The 17,745-nt window shown below is 43.8% G+C and overlaps 1 pseudogene; it reads left to right on the top strand.

Moving 5' to 3' along the window:
- Nucleotides 1-285: 285 nt before the first annotated feature.
- Nucleotides 286-3,176, top strand: LOC136524692 (receptor-like protein EIX2; annotated as a pseudogene).
- The last annotated feature ends 14,569 nt before the right edge of the window (nt 3,177-17,745 follow it).

Here is a 17,745-nt window from a genome sequence, read left to right as displayed (position 1 = left end):
GATTGTATAAAATAATCTTTGTTTTTGTCTCCCATCTCCACGTAAGCTGACTATGTAGCTAGCATCACTGCGGATGCCCTTAGTAGCCTTTGCAACGCATGCTAATCAGATCAAGGCAGGCCGGGTGTGAACATCTCGGAGACTACATACACTGCAGGAGTCAAGGAGTAGTTGACGGTATATATTATTAACGCATCTTAATAAGTTGTGCTCTTTATAAGGAGTAACCAGCTAGCCAGGCTTCTCCACACCAAAAATAACATGTTGATCAGTCGGAAAGCAACAATGGGCATGCTTAAACCCTCTTGCATCCAAATAGCCATAGCCCTGCTTTTTCTCGCACAAACCAAGATCTCCATTGAGGCATCTGTCATCCTGAAGAAGGATATGACCAAGAGCTGTATTAGCAGCGAGAGGTCAGCCCTTCTTGCCTTGAGAGCAGGCTTGTCGGATCCCATAAATCGCCTTTCGTCATGGGAGGGAGATAGCTGTTGTCAATGGCAGGGTGTCCAGTGCAGCAACAGCACAGGCCATGTCATCAAGCTTGACCTGCGAGCCCCTGGCTGCCTCGACAATGGTGTGAGTAGCCAGGCGCTAGGGGGCAACGTGATCTCCTTAGTGACTGGTCTACGTCACCTCCAGTTTCTCGACCTCAGCTGCAACATGTTTGATATGGTGCCAATACCAGAGTTCTTGGGTTCCCTGCATGACCTGAGATATCTTGACCTCTCACACTCCAACTTCGTTGGAAGGATACCGCCACAGCTGGGTAATCTCTCCAACTTGCATTACTTGAATCTTGATTCATACACGGGTGGGCAAGTTGTCAACATATACTCAATGGACATCACCTGGCTGTCACGGTTGCGCTCCCTTGAGTACCTCAACATGAGGTCCGTGAACCTTAGCACCACTGCAGACTGGGTTTCCTTGGTGAACATGCTTCCTTCACTTCAATTTCTCTCTCTCTCTTACTGCCAGCTTGGCACGAGTCCTGACTCGCTCTTGCATCTAAATCTGACATCTCTCGAAACACTCGACATATCATATAATAGTTTCTACAAGCCTATCGAACCCAACTGGTTTTGGGATTTGACTAGCCTCAAGGAGCTTTATATTCACTCAAACCAGTTTTATGGACCGGTTCCACAAGGGATAGGGAATATGACATCCATGGTGAATCTTAGTCTCGCAATGAATAACCTAGTCGGCATGATACCAAGCAGCATGAAGAATCTATGTAACTTGGAAGAACTTTATTTGACGATAAACAACATCAATGGAAGTATAACTGAATTCATCCACCGCTTACCCAGCTGTTCATCACATAAATTGAAATCTCTGCTTCTAGCTGACACCAATCTTACGGGAAGCCTGCCAACTGGGCTACCACAACAATTAAGCAATTTGGTCGCACTAGACCTTCGTTGGAATAATCTGACAGGTACTGTGCCACTATGGATAGGAAAGCTCACAAAGCTACAGTTTCTGAAACTTAGCTTCAACAAACTTGATGGTGTCATACATGAAGGCCATTTATCTGGCCTACCAAATTTGGAGTTCCTGTTGTTGGCCCATAATTCTTTGTCCATCATATTGAATTCGACTTGGGTTCCTCCTTTCAATCTAGACGCTATTGAACTTGGATCATGCCATCTGGGGCCAACCTTTCCGATGTGGCTTAAATGGCAAACATCAGCATCTACTATTGATATCTCAAACACAAGCATATCGGATGTGGTACCGGACTGGTTTTGGGTAACAGCTTCCTCCGTGTCCATTCTGGATATGAGAAATAATCAGATCAGTGGTTTTCTACCATCTAAAATGGAATTTCCGATAGCATATGCAATTGATCTCAGTTCTAACCAGCTTAGTGGCACAATACCTAAGCTTCCTGTTTATCTAACTAGGTTGGATCTCAGCAGAAATAATCTCAGTGGGCCACTACCACTAGATTTTGGAGCACCAGGACTTGAAATACTTCTTCTATACAAAAACTCAATCTCTGGCACCATTCCATCTTCTTTATGCAAACTGAGACAACTACAATTGCTAGATCTCTCAGATAATAAGCTTACTGGATCCGTTCCTGATTGCGTAGAAGATAAATCCACAATATACATGGCAAGCTGGAGTATTCAGTCTCTGAACTTAAAAACAACAGACTCTCTGGTGAATTTCCTTCATTTCTCCGTAACTGCCAGCAACTGGTATTTCTTGATCTTTCACAAAATCTATTTTCTGGGATTTTGCCAGCATGGATTGGAGAGGACCTACCCTCTTTGGCATTCTTGAGGTTGAGGTACAATATGTTTTATGGTTGTATTCCAGTGGAGCTTACTAATCTGGTTAAACTTCAGTATTTGGACCTTGCCTACAACAACTTAACTGGTGGCATACCGAAATCACTTGTCCGCTGCATAGGGATGATACTAACACAAGACAAAGCTGGTGAATTTGAAAACATAATACATTCAGCATATCCAGTTGATTCGGATGACATGATTGAGTATACAGAAACATCTACCATAGTAATGAAGGGTCAAGAAAGACTGTATACTGGGGAAATTATATATATGATCAACCTTGATTTATCATGTAATGATCTTTCTGGAGAGATCCCGCCAGAGATTGGTACTCTTGTGGCATTGAAGAATTTGAATTTATCATGGAATGGCTTTAGTGGAAAAATTCCTCCGAGTATTGGGGCCTTGGTGCAAGTGGAATCTCTCGACCTGTCACACAATGAGCTATCCGGTGAAATCCCCACAAGCTTATCAGCTCTCACATCTTTAAGCCACTTGAATTTGTCATACAACAACCTATCAGGAACTATACCATCTGGAAGTCAGCTGCAAGTGCTCGATGATCAGGCCTCAATATACATTGGCAACCCCGGTCTCTGTGGTCCACCTATCTCCAAAAAATGTCCAGAAACCGGGTTGATCCCTGCTGCTCCAGGAGATAACAAGAATGGAAGCGACAGTGTTTCCCTTTTTGTCGCCACGAGTTGTGGGTATGTGATGGGTCTCTGGACAGTCTTCTGCGTCTTCTTGTTCAAGGCAAAGTGGAGAATTGCTTCTTTCACATTCTATGATGGATTGTTTGATTGGGTTTATGTGCACGTGGCTGTTGGCTGGGCCTCTTTGACAAGGAAAACGGGTAGTAGCTGAAATCAGAAGTTCAGAACCAGATGAATCTTCCGTTACTGCCCAAAATAATGTCTGTATGTATCTGTCTTCAATGATTGTACCAAAATATATGAAAATCGGTAGACTGGGATTGGTAATGTATCATATTTGGCATGTTCAGTATCAATATAACTTACAAAGATGCACGCCCTTTGGCGCGCCGCCGTCGCCCAGCCCATCTGATGAGCTGCGCCTCAGCTCCATTGACGCCGCATGCTGTGCAACTCCAACGCTCCGCTGGTTTATTTACTGCTGGCTGGTTTGGTGTGAGAGAAAAATACTATTCCCGACTGGAAATTTACGATCGTTTACGAGCAAGCGAACAGGCTTATAATGTAAACGTCTGTTGCCGTTGTGCTTGGCGGCCTGGCCGCCTGGGGAAAAGATGACACCAGCAGCCCAACACCATCGTGGCATCGTCCTCTGTTTTTAGAAATATATAATCGTCTTCGGTAAAGGTGTAGCAGTGCAGGCTTGCAGCTGCCTACAGAACAGAAGGTAGTGTCCCTCAAGGTTACGCACAGATTTAGCAGCACCACGAGCATCACTGCACTCGGCTTGCACCCTCCATCGAGCATCACTGAATCAGGGGCGGAGGACGCGGTAGGGCGCCATACCTTGACTCTGCCGCTCTAGGCTGGCCCGGATATGACCATATTATGGGCTTTTCCCCTGGCTCCCTGCGCGTTGGCGAGGAAAGGAGCCAACAAGCCGAGCGAGGCGCGAGTTGGTACTTGGTGGAGACGAGCTTGGCGTCGGATTTATTGGCGTCAGGCGTCGGCTATGCATGGGAGTCGGTTTGCATACCACGTGTTTGATTTTTGGAAGACACGTGGATAGGCTGCTCATTCCTAAAAGAGCAATTTCCCGACCTATATAACATAGCCTCCAAGAATTTTATGAAAACTAAAAACAGCTAGCTACACTTAAACATGAACCCCTATATCTTCCTAGCTTGAAAAAGCGTATAAACATGTAGGGGCCGTTTGTTATGGAGTCTGAGGCAGCTCCTAGAGTAGTTTTTCAGCTTCGTATACCAAACGGTTACACACCGCCGCCGTTTGTTATGCTCCTCCCGTCCATCGAGCGCTGGAGCGCGGACACACCGCCGCGCTGGAGCCCAGGCGGGGGAGGCGAGCTCGTGCGGACGAGATGTGGCGGGGGCGGAGCGGTGGGGCGGGGAGCCGTGCGAACGAGACGCCGGATGAGATGCCAACAAGACGCCGTGCGAACGAGCGAAGGTGATAAGGTAGAGAGAGAAAGAATAAATAAAGAGAAATAAAAGGAGAAAAAAAGAAGAAGAAAAAGAGTATTTTGGACCACGAGTCGAATGAGTTGCCACGAGTATTTTGTCCGGCCCTAATCTCACCCACTAATCCCAGACACCGTCGCCTGGTGTGGCCCCACAAACCTGTGACCCTACTGCTCAGCCACCCGGTTGACCCCACTGTGGTGCATGATGGGCAAAGTGGAGTGTTGCCCCCATGCAACGCAGTCTGTACCAACGCCACTAGCAGCCGCACGACTGGAAGATGGCGTCCACGCCCATCTCACTAGTAGAGAACAGACCTTTGATCCTCGGCTAAAATGGGCTCTAGTCCCGGAATTTTTTGCCCCCGGGACTAGAAATACCTTTAGTCCCGGTTGGTGGCTCCAACCGGGACTAAAGGTTCCTGCCCAACGGCTACTGCGCCAGACAGAGGTGGCAGGGACCTTTAGTCCCGGTTGGAGCCACCAACCGGGACTAAAGGTATACTTTTACTCCCGGTTGGTGGCTCCAACCGGGAGTAAAGGTCTACTCCCGGGCCGTGGCTGCGCCCGGGGTTGGAAAGTTACCTTTAGTCCCGATTGGATCTATCAACCGGGACTAAATGTTCTCCCTTTATAAATCGGCCGTCTCCTCCTTCCTCCCCGAGCCCGAGCTCAGCACATTTTGAAGCTCACTGCAGTAGTGTTCTTGCTTCCTCCCTCCCTCCATTGTTCCTCCATCCATTCTTCGATTCCTCCGTCGATTCTTCAGTTGTAAAGGTTACCAATCTCATACTCTCATTTTTTACCATTTTCTTATACCATTTTATTCACTATATATATTTATGGTTCTTTATTGTGGTTTTTTTTCATTTGTAAGCAATTTGAGCTCAAAATCACTTTAAGCTTGCATATTTACATGAAAGAAGGTTAAAGTATATATAAATATAAAGTTAGAAAATAGTTAGAAAATTATAGCAAATCCTTACTAGTTGAACTTGCGGACCGTGTTCAGGTCGGCGAGGATGTTCTCTGCCGAGCGGTAACGGACGTCAAGGAGGAGCTTTGATTCTACGAGGGAGAGCGATAACGGTCGTGGAAGACCGTGTTCCCTTCCTCGTAGAATCGGAGCTCTTCCTTGACCAAGTACGGTGCCGTCCGGTGGAGAAATCCTCGCCGAGCTGATCACGTAAGCAAGGTCAACTAGTACGGATGGTTATTTATTCACATGTCCCGATATCGTCGTAGTAGTCTGTCAATCACCGTACCTAAACGTAGTATATATAAATAAAAACTTAGAAAATAGTTAGAAAATTATAGAAAATCCGTACTAGTTGAACTTGCGGACCGTGTTCAGCTCGGCAAGCATGTTCTCTGTCGAGCGGTAACGGACATCAAGGAGGAGCTTTGATTCTACGAGGGAGAGCGACAACGGTCGTGGGAGACCGTGTTCCCTTCCTCATAGAATCGGAGCTCTTCCTTGACCAAGTACGGTGCTGTCCGGTGGAGAAATGCTCGCCGAGATGATCACGTAAGCAAGGTCAACTAGTACGGATGGTTATTTATTCACACGTCCCGATATCGTCGTAGTAGTCTGTTATGTGTGTACATTCCCATTCTTCTGTTAATTTGCGGAAATATCATATGAATTACTTACCTGCCGCAGTAAAAGACGAGAACACAATGACCATTAAAAATATCATTGTTTAGAGATCTAGATAATTTTATAGTTTGTTAATTTTATTTGTTTATAAAAGAAGAAATTTATAGTGTATTAAAAAATGAGTATAGAGAGTAGATGGCAACTGCTTCTGGGTCCTCGGCCTCTCATGGGTTTCCAAAGCGACTTAGGCCGGGCCTTCCTCTCATTCCATGCGGCAAGTGTCGTGGTGAGATGAAGATTGTGATGGAGTACCGAGTGAAGAAGGAGGGTCCCAACAAGGATCGTATCTTCTACAAGTGTCCGGATCGCAATGTGAGTTATTTTATCGTATTTAATGATTATGGTTAGTTTATACCTATTTTCATGATGGTTGTGATTAAAGTTCTAGTTTTTTGTTTTAATTTCAGTGGGATGGTAGTGGACGATGTTCAGGCTTCTACTGGGAGGAAGAGTATGTTGAACTCGTGCAAAAATATCTTGCACAACAGGCAGATACGGCGGCTAATGAGGCAGTGATCCAGTCGAAGAAGCCCAAAGATGTTGCACAATCGGGGGATCTGTCTGTTTTAGTTGAGATTGGTCGCGAAATCCTTGTGCTCCTGAAATGTATTTTAGCTTTAGTTCTTTTAGTGGTAGTTGGGATTGTCTACATTGTAGCGATGCTTTCATAAATTTGTATCTTTTGTGGTGGCACGCATGTTGTATAAATAATTAATTATGATCTAGGTTTTAATATGATATTTATGTCATGTAATGCAGATGAGCCGTCATTGGATGTATAATGCTGATCGCCGCTCACAAGAGTTCATTGACGGCGTGCATTCTTTATTACGTGCGGCCGAGACAAACAAACGCGACGGTTTCATGTGCTGTCCATGTGCCATATGTAAGAATACGGTGGAATATCCTTGCTCAAGGACTCTTCATTCACACTTGTTCAAGTCGGGTTTCATGCCAAACTATATTTGTTGGACAAAGCACGGAGAAACTGGTGTTGTAATGGAAGAAGATGAAGAAGAACAATGGGACGACAATGATATTATTCCTGATGGTGCGTGCTTCAATGATACTGCAATGGGAGAAGCTGAAGAAGAGGTAGCCGCAGAAGATGAGCCGGCTGATGATCTTTGTCAGGTCATTCGTGATGCACAAAGAGAATGTGAAAGTGAAAAGGAGAAGATCAAGTTCGAGCGGATGCTAGAAGATCACAAGAAATTGTTGTACCCAACTTGTGATGCAGGGCAGAAAAAGTTGGGAACCACACTAGAATTGCTGCAATGGAAGGCAAAGAATGGTGTATCTGACAAGGGATTTGGAGAGTTACTAAAAATCCAAAAGAAGATGCTTCCGAAGTACAATGAATTGCCCGCCACTACCTACGAAGCAAAACAAGTTGTCTGTCCTATGGGGCTAGAAATAGAGAAGATACATGCATGTCCTAATGACTGCATCCTATACCGTGGCAAAGAGTACGAGAAATTGGATGCATGCCCGGTATGCCATGCGTCGTGGTATAAGATCAGGCGAGATGACCCTGGTGATGTTGAGGGCGAACGTCCACGTAAGAAAATCCCTGCCAAGGTTATGTGGTATGCTCCTATAATACCACGCTTGAAACGTCTGTTCAGAAACAAAGAACATGCAAAATTGTTACGATGGCACAAAGAAGACCGTAAGGTAGACAATATGTTGAGACACCCTGCTGATGGGTCCCAGTGGAGAGCAATCGATAGAGAATTCCCGGAGTTTGCAAATGACGCAAGAAACTTAAGGTTTGCTTTAAGTACAGATGGTATCAATCCTTTTGGAGAGCAGAACAGTAGTCATAGCACTTGGCCTGTTACTCTAAGTATCTACAACATTCCTCCTTGGTTATGCATGAAGCGGAAGTTCATTATGATGCCTGTGCTCATCCAAGGCCCGAAGCAACCTGGCAATGACATCGATGTGTACCTGAGACCACTTATTGATGAACTTCTCATTTTGTGGAATAAAGAAGGTGTACGTGTGTGGGATGAGTACAAACAGGAACACTTTGATCTGCGAGCATTGTTGTTCGTAACAATCAATGATTGGCCTGCTCTAAGTAATCTTTCAGGACAGTCAAACAAGGGATATAATGCATGCACACACTGCTTCGGTGATATTAGAGGTGTATTCTTGAAAAAATGTCGAAAGGTCGTGTACCTTGGCCATCGTCGATTTCTTCCTGCAAATCACCCCGTAAGAAAGAAAGGTAAGCATTTTAAAGGGAAAGCAGACCACCTAACCAAGCCTCGCAACCGAACCGGTGAGGATGTACTCGATATGGTCAATGATGTGAAAGTCGTCTTTGGAAAAGGACATGGAAGCCAACCTATTCCGAAAGACGCTAACGGTCACGCACCCATGTGGAAGAAAAAGTCCATATTTTGGGACCTACCCTATTGGCAAGTCCTGGAGGTCCGTAGCTCGATCGACGTGATGCACCTGACGAAGAATCTTTGTGTGAACCTGCTAGGCTTTATGGGTGTGTATGGAAAGCCTAAGGACACATTTGAAGCACGACAGGACCTGCGTTGTTTGAGAGAAAGAGACAACCTGCATCCAGAGAAGACAGATGATGGACGCCATTACTTACGTCCTGCTAGCTACACTCTAAGCAAAGAGGAGAAGGAAATCATGTTTGAATGCTTAAACAACATCAAGGTACCATCTGGATTCTCCTCGAATATAAAGGGTATTATAAATGTGACAGAGAAGAAATTCTGTAACTTAAAGTCCCATGACTGTCACGTTCTCATAACGCAATTACTTCCAGTTGCATTAAGAGGAATTCTACCTCCAAATGTACGTCTAGCCACCGTAAAGCTATGTGCATTCCTCAATGCAATTTCTCAGAAGGCAATTGATCCAACTGATCTAGCTAAACTACAGAATGATGTGGTTCAATGTCTCGTCAGCTTTGAGTTAGTGTTCCCTCCTTCCTTCTTTGATATTATGACATACCTCCTAGTTCACCTAGTCAAGGAGATTTTCACTCTCGGTCCTGTGTTCCTACACAACATGTTCCCCTTAGAGAGATTCATGGGAGTCCTAAAGAAATATGTTCACAACCGTGCTCGCCCAGAAGGAAGCATCGCCAAGGGCTATGGAACAGAAGAGGTCATTGAGTTCTGTGTTGACTTTATTCCCGACCTTGACTCGATTGGTGTTCCTGAATCGAGACATGAGGGGAGACTAAGCGGAAAGGGGACACTAGGGAGGAAAACATATATTGGTACGGATGATGATTATTTCAATAAAGCGCACTACACAGTTCTACAGAACTCCTCTTTGGTAGATCCGTATATTGAGACACACAAGGATCTCTTACGATCCGAGTTTCCAGGCAAGACTGAAGCTTGGATTACGCATAAGCACATGGAAACTTTCGGCGGTTGGTTGCGAAAAAAATGTCAAGGTGATGAGAGCATCCATGAGCAACTGTATTTATTGGCTATGCAACCATCATGGCATATCGTCACATACAAAGGGTACGAGATAAATGGGAACATATTCTACACAGTAGCCCAAGATAAAAGGAGTACCAACCAAAACAGTGGTGTCCGCATAGATGCCACAGACCCGAATGGGAATAAGCAGACATATTATGGACGCATAGATGAAATATGGGAACTAGAATATGCACCTACTTTGAAGATCCCATTGTTCAAGTGCCAATGGGTCAAGGTGACCGGAGGCGGAGTAACAGTAGACAACGAGTATGGAATGACAACAGTAGACCTTAGTAATATTGGGTACAAAGACGAACCATTCGTCCTTGCCAAGGATGTGAATCAGGTGTTCTATGTCAATGATATGTCTACCAAACCAAAAAGAGGGAAAAACGATAATGACTCAACCAAAGAGCCAAAGCGCCACATAGTTCTTTCAGGGAAAAGAGTCATCGTGGGAATTGAGGACAAGTCGGACATGTCAGAAGAATATGAAAAGGATGACCGAATTCCGCCCTTCAAAGTGAACAAAGACCCTAGCATCTTGGTAAATGATGAGGACACTCCATGGTTACGAAGCGATCATAACCAAGGGACATACGTAAAGAAGAAGTTCACTGCTGTGCCCACTTGATGATATAGTGATTTAATATAGTGTGTGTTTGAGATATTATGTAATAATTGTGAATTCAGATGTTTATTATGTCATATTTCAAATTAAATCAATGTTTGATTTGGTGGGATTTCTCTCTCAAAAAGGTAAATTAGGATACTGAGTGATGAAAAATTAAAATATTAACGTTAAAATGATGTGAAAACAAATTTCCTGTCCAAAACCAATAATTTTAATAATTTTAATTAAACACTACATTTTTGCATTAACAAAATAATAAATATTAGTTACATTATGTTTTATAATTCTAACAAAAAATAAAAAAAGTTAGGTTATCGATTTTTCCTATGTGCAATAAACAAAAATAAAATTCATATTTTTAACAAAATAATTTTATGCCTTTTATTTAATTTACTATGTATTTAATAAAAACTATTGCATTTCTATTGTATTTAACAAGACTATTGCTTAAAACAGGCGGGAAACGAAACTGCAGGCCACCTTTACTCCCGGGTGGGAAGCCCACCCGGGAGTAAAGGTGGGCTGCAGTTTCGTGGCCCGCCAAAAAAAGCCTTTACTCCCGGTGCGTGTTACCAACCGGGAGTAAAGGTATACCTTTACTCCCGGTTGGTAACACGCACCGGGAGTAAAGGAACCTTTACTCCCGGTTGGTAATACGCACCGGGAGTAAAGGGTTTTTACTCCCGGTTGGTGGCTGGCACCGGGAGTAATTCTCCTCTGCTATATAACCTCCAGCGCCTGGCAGATCGATCTGCTCGTCTTCTTCCTCGTCGAACACCGCCGCCCGGCCTCTTCTTCGACCTCGCGCCGCGTCCGTTCGCCTTCCGTGACACCGGCGCCGCCGTCTTCTTCCTCGTGCGGCCTCCACCGCGCGCGCCCGTGCCCCTCCTCCGCGCTTGCCCGTGGCCCTCCACCGCGCCCTCCTCCGCGCCCGAGGCCCTCCACCGCGCGTTGCCCCACCGCGCCGGCCCGAGGCCCTCCAGTACGTACACTGCCGAGCTTCGAGGTGATATATTCGTCGATCTCTTTGTACATTCGTCCGAGCCCTCCACTGCCGAGTTATAGATCACGTCGAAAACTACAACTTTGGTGTAAGCCATGTCAACGGTCGAGGTCGATTGAAAATTCCAAATTTTGAATCACAAAATCTATAGAAACTAAAAATGAATATTTGGAACTCTAAATGATTTTAAATAAAAATATATCTTAAGGCAAGTTTTGAATATTTGGAACTCTAAATGACAAGTATAATTAAGGATCACCAATGAAATTACTTTAGAAATTAATTAGATCGATGTAAATCCATGGCTTGTATAATAAACACGCTATATATCCAGCCCATCAACCGCCATATATTCATCACTATATGATATGCCATTATTTCAAGATGCAGTTTCAATAGAAGAATTTTTTCTATCTTCATAGATCAATGTTTGTTAACGAAATTTTATCCAAATATATTCATGTAGGGTCTTTTTTTTTGAAGGATTTGTTGTAGGATATATAATGGTCAAATAGGAACTCAATTTTGATACCCAGTTTATAAACTAAGCGTTTTTTAGTTTATCAAAAATATCACATGTTTCTTCATTTGTGAACTTTGAATATACAGATATAATATATTAATGTTGCTAAAGTAATATGAGCATTACATATTTTTTTCCGGGAAGACTATCTTCAAACTTTATATCATAGCATCAGAGATCGCCTGTAGAAGAAGAAAATAAATTCTTATCATTTCGGAAATAGTAATGGTTATATGAGCAATAAGACACGTATACTTACATTTCATAATGGCTTATACTTATATTATTAACATAGAATTTTCTCATATGATGAATGACTACATGGTTGATCACATGGTACATAGGATCACAACATCACGCACCGACACCGCCCCGGCCCGCCTCACGTCGTCGTCGTCGTCAGCACGCCGGCCCGCCTCACGTCATCGTCGTCAGCACACCGGCCACCGCGCCGACACGTATATATACGTCATTTGTATTCATATGCATTTCGTCCATGCGTTTCTATGTATACGGCGGAGCACCGCCGCCCTCGTTCACCCATGTGTACAGACATATATACGGCGGAGTGGAGCACCGCCACTCTTGTCACACCGCCCTTTCTCGTGCCCTAATTCGCCCTAGTACCGACGTAGTTCGTCCTAGTGTGGCGAATTGCGTCCGTGATCGAGGGGCAAGATTTAATAATGCATATTGTTTGTAGATTTTACGCATGTAATAAGCAAAGATTTGACGTACTATATATTGGTTTTGTTTTTTGAAGCTAGATGGCCGACCCGAGAAATATGGATGAGGAGGAGTTGATGATGAATTTGATCAACACTGGCACTCAAGTTGCCGGCGATGATGGTGCTAAAAATAACGTGCAAGAGGATGTAGATGACGGGAGTCAGTACTTAGCTCTTGAACAAAATGAGCAACAACATATTGGCCAAGTATATATTTTTTATTATTAGCTATATATATATATTATCATATGTCTTATGTGTGCTCATGACATTAAAAATAATGTTTATGTTTTGTAGCCCTCTGGATCGACATCAACAACTACAACGAAGAGTAAAAATGTTCGAGGTCCCAAAAAGCCATTGGAGGGTCGCTTCATCATCTCGGAGTTCAATGTGGATACAGGAGAACCGGGGGGGCCGAATAAAATGAAATTTGTGCACCACTGTGGTTACCTTGTACGGGACCGGCTCCCGATTAGTACCCGTGAATGGAAGAAGAAGACCAATGCTCCTCATATCAGTTTTGTCTCCGATCGTGACAAGGCGTTAATTTGGAATGATGTCTTGGTACATTTCACGCTCCAAACAGATGATTATGATGATATAATAGATGGTGATGAATTGAAGGAGCGAGTTAGGGATTGGGCAATGAAGAAGATGGCCACCCAGTTTCAGACTTGGAAGAAACACCTATACACGACGTATGTCAAGAAGAACATAGCACCAGATTTTACTGTCCCAGGCCCGATCTCAAAGCAGAGGCCCTATTGGGATGAGTTTGTACAGTACAAGACTTCAGAAGAGGGTGTGAGTCGGGTGATAAAGAACCAACGTAATGCCCAACAGAAGACATACCACCATACCTTGGGATCAGGTGGCTACCCGACTGCCATTAAGAAGTGGAACAAAATGGAAGCAGACCTTCTTGCCAAGGGTATCAGACCAGAATCACTCGAGTGGGGAGAACGTGCAAAGAATTGGTTTTTCGCTCATGGGGGAACACTAGACCAGGAGACAGGGAAGTGCGTTTATGGCGCAAGACTGCAAGAAGCAGCAGAAAGATTGTTTTATGCTCAGAGAGCTGCTGCTAGTGGTGAGTTCAGGCCCAACAGAGAGAAGGATGAGCTGACATACGCCATCGGGACTATTGAACATGGTGGCCGAACTAGAGGCAAAGGAAGTGTCTCGTGGGAGCATGGATTCCCTCAGGACAGACCTTCCTACAGAAGTCGCCAGAGAAAGAAGGAAGAAGAGGCACACCGGCTCCAAAGGTTGGAGGAAGCGGTGCGTGAAGCACAGGAGCGGGAAAAAAACCTTGAAGCGAGAATGCAGGAGGAAATCAAAAGGCAAGTGCAAATAGCAGTGAGTGCAAGCAAGCAGGCATCAGAGCCAGGAATCAACATTAGCCAATCTGTTCAGTTGAAAAGCAGCTGCGCTTCCACGGAGATACCAAATCAAGGGGACACAGGACTGCGCTTCCCTGTGGATGACGTCACTGAACCTTGTACAACGTGTGAGCTACACATTCCGAAGGAGAATTCCACAATCAAGGTGGCTATCGGTCTTGTTAATCCTATCGACCGAACCAAGACACCAAGGATTCATGGGAATATAATCCAAGAAGGATATGCCACCATCTCGGTAGATAAAGCTGAAAAAGGTTTTAGTGATTTGCCTCTTGACATTCCTGGAGGTGATGGCGAGAAGACTCTAGGAGAAGCGGAGAAGACATTCATTCTATGGCGCAAGCGCTACATCATCATTCCAGGGATGTCGGCTCCACCTCCTTCTGAACTACCTCACCATAGGTACGTGCGGATGAAAACACTACATCATTAATTTGTATTGGCTTAAATAATTAACAATCTGCTCATAATAATATGTCATTCCTTTTTTTGTAGCAGATCCTCCCCCAACCTAAATCCAATTGTTCAATCGCCAGATCATCATAGTGCTCTGTACGATGACATTGTGTTGGAAGACGAGGCTGCATCCACACCCTCTCCAAGGAGGTCTCCAACGCCACAGCCGCCACCTCCAAGGAGGTCTCCAACGCCGCTGCCAACACCTCCAAGGAGGTCTCCAACGCCTCCCCCGCCCCCGCCTACCAAGAAGCCTAGCAAGAGGCCAGCCCCTCAAACGAAGAATCAGTCCCCGCCTGCAAAGAAAGCCACCGTGAAACTAAGGGCTATTCCCAAAATAATATCTGAAGAGAAGGAAGAAGGAACTGATGCATATAAAAAAGACATGTCTAGATTCTATGACAAACTTAAAATGAATCAAGAAGCAAGGAGAAACCCAGAGAAACCGTACTTCTTCGTAGCTCCGGATATTTTAAGAAAAAAGGTGACTTCTTACCAGCATCAACAGCGGGAATCTCGTAAGCCGTCCAAATCAACGTTATCAGACTATGACCGCACTCTCACCAAGTCAATTGAGGCGGCACAGAAAAAGAAGCGGGCAGGGAAAGGAGTTGCCCAACTCGGACAACAAGCGCACCAATCAATCCCCCCGCTAGTTGTTGGTAATGAATATGGTTCGAATTTAGGATTAATGCATCAGGCAAACATACCTCCGGATGTCGATTTGGATCACCTTGGTGAATTTCTTGATGAGACTGGTCTCGACCTTTACCAGATGTTTGGTGATGGAAAAATTGAGAGTGCGGCGGAGGTTGATATTTGGAAGAAAAAATTTGTACTAGGCCAGAGTCTATACAACCCTCAAGCCTTATCTGATCTGGGGACGCAAATGTACCTGCTAAACAAGTGGTACATGCAGGCGTCTACCAGTGGAGACTTCTGCGTTGGTGTCAGAATTAGAGACGAACATTGGTTCCGTGGCGATGATGTTATGTATGTTGACTTTGCAGAATTTCATCAACTATGCCACCTTACCTCTCTGGACAAAGTTATCATTAGCTGCTATTGCCTGTAAGTAATAATTCTTTCGATCTATTATTAAACTCATCATATGTGTGCATATGCATATAAATTATCCTAACAAGTACTATATATATGCAGATTTACAATGACAGAGCTCAGAAAGGAAGGCTGCAATGAAATTGGTTTTGTTGATCCCCATATAGTATTCAAAGACCCAATTACTCCAATGACTAATTGGAAGTCTGAGTCAGAGAGTAACATCATGAACTTCTTAGTGAACCAACGCCACAAGAAGGATATACTCTTTCCCTATAACTTCAAGTGAGTGTTAATCATGTCGATCATAGCCTTAATGGCTCATATGTTGATTCTAGTTAATTAATGAGTGTTATGCGTTATATCCTATAAACACATGCAGCAATCACTGGATATTGATGGACATCGATCTGGTGAAAAGTCACTTGATAATCTATGACTCGATGAGAAAACCACAACAAGACTACCAAGATATGATAGATATTATCCAGAGGTAATTTCGGGATCTCTAGCAACTATATATACACACAAACATGATGATTAACTATATCTGATGACGTGGCAAATTTTTTATTGGGCAGTGTTTGGAAAACCTTTATTGAGAAGCAACACATGGAAAAATGCAAAGCGCCACTGAATGTAATCCCATTGAAAGTAAGTCCCCTGAATCGCATCATCTTTATTAATTAAACATATAGCTTTCACCGGATCACCAGATTGGATGACAAATCTTTTTCTCGTAAAGTGGTGTCTGAGGCAGGAACAGGGGAACAACTACTGTGGTTACTATGTTTGCAAGTTTATCAAGGTGCTCTCCCAAAGAACTCCTACAGAGAGACTCAAAGTACGTTAAAAATACACTATATATTCATTTAATTATTATTATTGATTGTGTTACTATGTCTTTATATATATATATATATATGTACATATATTAATTTATTTTCCTTTAATTCAAACCTGTGGACTCGATGGTTGGAGGAAAAGGTCATACGGCAAGACCAAATCAAAGCAATTCAAGAGTCTATAGCCGGATTTTTTAATGAGCAGGTCATCGATTCCAAGGGCGAGTTCTACTTCGACCCAACACTGCCATTGAAGCCAAGCTAGAGGATGAGAAGAAACTTGTTATGTCACAACAACTATAATGCAATCTTTTGTAATATATGCACATGAAATAATATAATGTAAAATACACATATGCATGCATGCATGTAAATATATATATATATATATATATATATATATATATATATATATTTCTATGCTTGAATTGTGTGATTTAATACGTTCATTGTGCTTGAACCGAAACATACTATATGCGCATATAAATGTATAATTAGCAGCGTACAATACGACTTCGAAAACCTATTTTGAAAAGAAAACAAAAAAATGAAAAGAAAAGAAAAAAGAAAAAAACCTTTAGTCCCGGTTCGTATTACCAACCGGGACTAAAGGTGCCGGCCATCGTGGCATGTCAGGAGGCACCTTTAGTCCCGGTTGGTGTTACCCACCGGGACTAAAGGTCCTCCTTTAGTCCCGGTTCCTGACCCGGGACTAAAGGACCCCCCCTTTAGTCCCGGATGCTTGCTCCCGGGTGGGGAACCGGGACTAGAGGGGGTTCCCCACCGGGAGTAAAGCTCGGTTCTCTACCAGTGTCTCCTGTTAGAGAATAGGCAATTTTATGATTAATTCCAGGATATAATCATGGCAACCCCAGCAGTTACTTGTATGTAAATCTCTAACATACTAGTTGAGTTAAATAGCCGCATGACACAAACGGCCGACATGTTGAAATAACATATCTGATCATGGTGTATGCATTTTTTGTTTGAAGAAGGAGACGCCATGGCTGGTGGAGGAGGAGCAACGATGTTGTTGAGGACGTTGGTGAAGACAGGTCAAAGCAGCCGGTGGTGGAGACAACGGTACACGATATTGCCTGACTCGGATAAAAGACGAGCTGTCGTGTAGGTTGTGAGCAGTTGCGCGAAGGCGCTTCGTAAAAGCCTTATTCGCCCTCTCCTGATGCAGGATTGCAAGGGCGAGCAGTTCTAGAGATGCTCTCTCGGTCGCCAGGCGCACGTAGGTGCTAGTGATGGTGAGACAACATCGGCGGGGCAATAGCAGAAAGAACTAAAACCCTAGCGAATAGATGTGTTCTAGCATTGGCCCAAAGGTCATTTATATATGAAAGTCTCGCACAATCTTGTGTCATGATCACGATCTAAACTGATAAGGTTCTAACTCACAGACTTAAAAAGGTCAAACAACCAAAAAAATAAAACTACAAAAGAGGGAAAAAAATTGGGTGGATACAACATGCACGGGCCTCGAGTACATACCCTCTGTGAT

This window comes from Miscanthus floridulus, chromosome 18 (assembly GCF_019320115.1).
Source record: "Miscanthus floridulus cultivar M001 chromosome 18, ASM1932011v1, whole genome shotgun sequence".
In the NCBI taxonomy this organism is placed as follows: Eukaryota; Viridiplantae; Streptophyta; class Magnoliopsida; order Poales; family Poaceae; genus Miscanthus; species Miscanthus floridulus.
This window is presented reverse-complemented; position numbering and strand designations above follow the sequence as displayed.